Here is a 3,129-nt window from a genome sequence, read left to right as displayed (position 1 = left end):
CCCCTAGTCACTTAGCAAAGATCCTCCATTTCCTGACCCGTGCAGTCATACTGACTTTGTGGGCTTTGACAACAAGGGCCCCACCCGGCAGGTAGGTGCCAATCTTTCCTGCAGTCATGAATATCAAAGCTGAGAGCTGCTTAAAGAAGAAACGTAGTCCTTACCCTCCCTGTGTCCCTGTGGATGTTTTTTTGCGCCAAGTGTATTTTGGCATAATATATTCTTTGTTGGTCAAACAAACTGTCATTGTGGTGTGGCAGGTTGGGTGGCGGTTTGGAGGTGTGGGTGGTGGTACTCTACTCGGAGGGTGGCTGTGATTCATTGTTGATCAGAATTTGAGTTGAGGAACGATGTGATCTTGGTGTCATCATGGAAACTCTGACGTGGGTGACTTCCCAAAGCAATGATCTTCAGACACTGCCCTTCCTGGAATATGTCACCAGGTCTGCCCGGGACCAGGTCTCTGGTCAATGCCATCTTCTTAAAGAAGTCTTCCTGGAGTTCAGCATCTAATGTTCGTCCTCCGTCTGATGATTCCCCCACTTTCTCGCTGTCTTACTAAGAATTTTTGACTGGTCTGGCTTATCTCTGTCTGATTCGTGTCTGTTTCACCACAATCTGCAAACCACAAGTGTTAGAAAAACAAATCTGTCCTCTCCACTGACTGCTTGGCCCATCAGCTCCCTCTGTTTCCATGAGCCCTCAATAAGGGCTAACTGATAGAACCAATCACACACTGGATCTGGTCATGGCCCTGAGGGTACCATTTGGAATTTGAGGGAGTTGTAGCGGTCAAGACTGAGTAGCAAGACCATGTTTCATGCTGAGGAGCAGAGAAGCCATCTGCCTCTCTGGGCTATGATTTCCTTTCCTTCTTTGATTGTAGTTGGTTGTCAATGTCTCCATCAGTTCACCATGAGTGCCAGAGCACACTTGTGAAGGACTGTCAAGAGCTCCTTTCTGGCCATCTTCTCAAACATGGGGGACAGACTCTGTCCAAATCTGTAGATGTGACATGAGGTCACTTATTTGCCTGATAAAATCATGACAGTCATGCAGTGTAGACTGACATGAGGCATGGCATCTATCTGTAAGGACCTTCAAGCCTCTGTTCTTTCTTCCCTCACAGCATCTAGAATCAGGGCTTGGAGTTCAAATCCCCATCAAATTGCCTGATATCCAAGCAACCTGGACAAATGATTTCCCTATCTTAAGCATTGGTTTTGCATCTATATAAGAGGAGTGACAATACCTCCATCCCCTGTAAGGACTGAGTGTAAGGCCCATGGCAGGGGACCCAGCACAGCCTCACAAGATTCTGCCATGTAAGAGAGTATGGAGGCTTGGGATAGATGCCTCTGGAACCAAGAAGACCCGAGAATACATCTCAACTCTCCCTCCCACAGGCTGGGCAACCATGGATAACTCATGTCATCTCCCACCGGCCTCTCTTTGTGAGTTGGCTATAGTAATACATTTGGATTTTAAATCTTTAGGTTCCACACCCAAAGGTTCAGCCAGGATGAATCAAAAATATTTGTGAAAACTTGGATCTAAGTCTGCAGAGATGGCTCCGTGGTTAAGTGTCCTTCCTGTGCAAGCATGAGGGAGGGCCAGAAACTGCCAGGGTTTGACTCTCCAGAGACCCCTGAAAGAGCTGGATGTGTCTATGCATGCCTGTAAGCCTAGTCCCACATGGAAGATGGGACCCAGGAATTGCTGGAGTTCCATTAGCTCTGGAGTCAGTAACGAGACTCTGGATCCGAACCAGGCCAGGTGGAGGAGCGACGGAACAGAATGCGGATGTCCTGCTGTAGCCACCACAGGTAAGCGCCCCTCCCTGCTGCAGGTGAGTGCATGGGGTACACAAGGGCACATAAACCACACTTACACACTTACACACACCATCCATCCATCCATCCATCCATCCATCCATCCCACATGCAAAAATAAAAAAAAAGTCTTGGATCTGTTCTGGACATATTTTGGCTTGCTTCCTGTCTAAACCCCTCAGTCTAACAATGGTTTACCTAGCACTTTGATGCATTGGGTTTTATGAGTCACCTAGAGATGACTGAAATTATATAGGAGGATGTGAATAAGATATGTGAGAATGTGATGCCATGTGATGTGAGGGACTGGAGCATCCCTGGAGAGCAGTCTACAGGTCCCTAGAACCGATACCTGACGATACCAAGTGCCCATTGTACCTGTCTACTTCCTCATAGTGAGAGAACCACCTAGAATATATTGTTCATTGAGGCAATTATTGCTGTTTAAAGCCTTATACATTTAGACCTGGTCCACTTGTGACTGGATATCTAATATGACACCCAAACTCTTAATTAAAAGAACAGTTACATTTTTTTCTCTGTCAGATCCACCAACAGCATTGGCCTGTTAGCATCCTGTTCAAGGGAAACGTGGTGAGTGATCATTAGCAGTTGGAGGAGGCATAGCAATATAAAAGAACATCCTAGGCCGGGCGTGGTGGTGCACACCTATACTCCCAGCACTCGGGAGGTAGAGGTAGGAGGATCGCAGTGAGTTCGAGGCCACCCTGAGCCAGCCTGAACTAGAGTGAAACCCTACCTTGAAAAACAAAACAAAAAGCACATCCTAGAGAAATGAAGAGAGTCACAGTCTTCCCCTTTGCTCCGTGACATCTTCTCTTCCCAACCTCCCCTTGCTCGTACCAACACTGACCACTCATGCACTCAAGGTCCACTGAGGTCCCTCCAGGGCCAAGCCAGCAGCCGGGCAGCCAGCTTATCCTGAGATGCGTGCGTTCATGGCTCGTCTCAGAGGGCTTGCTTCTCTCTCTGAATAAACTTATACTGCTTGTTTCATTTGGGGACAGAGGTAGGTACATGACCTGTAGGTATAAAGGCAGGCTAGGGGTGACCTTCTTTGACTCCATCCCATGGGTTTGTTTGCAAGAACACAGACACACAAGTGGCCACTGACAATATGCGTCCCAACATCATATATGGGGCATATTTTGCTCAGAAACATGCCCTGTTAGTTGTTGAAACTTTTTTGCATTCCCTGAAACAAATGACACTATGGCGTATTTTCTTTTGAGGAACAGTGAATAGGAGTCTTTTATGTTGACAATGATAATATTAT

Source organism: Jaculus jaculus, chromosome 6 (genome assembly GCF_020740685.1).
Source record: "Jaculus jaculus isolate mJacJac1 chromosome 6, mJacJac1.mat.Y.cur, whole genome shotgun sequence".
In the NCBI taxonomy this organism is placed as follows: Eukaryota; Metazoa; Chordata; class Mammalia; order Rodentia; family Dipodidae; genus Jaculus; species Jaculus jaculus.
This window is presented reverse-complemented; position numbering follows the sequence as displayed.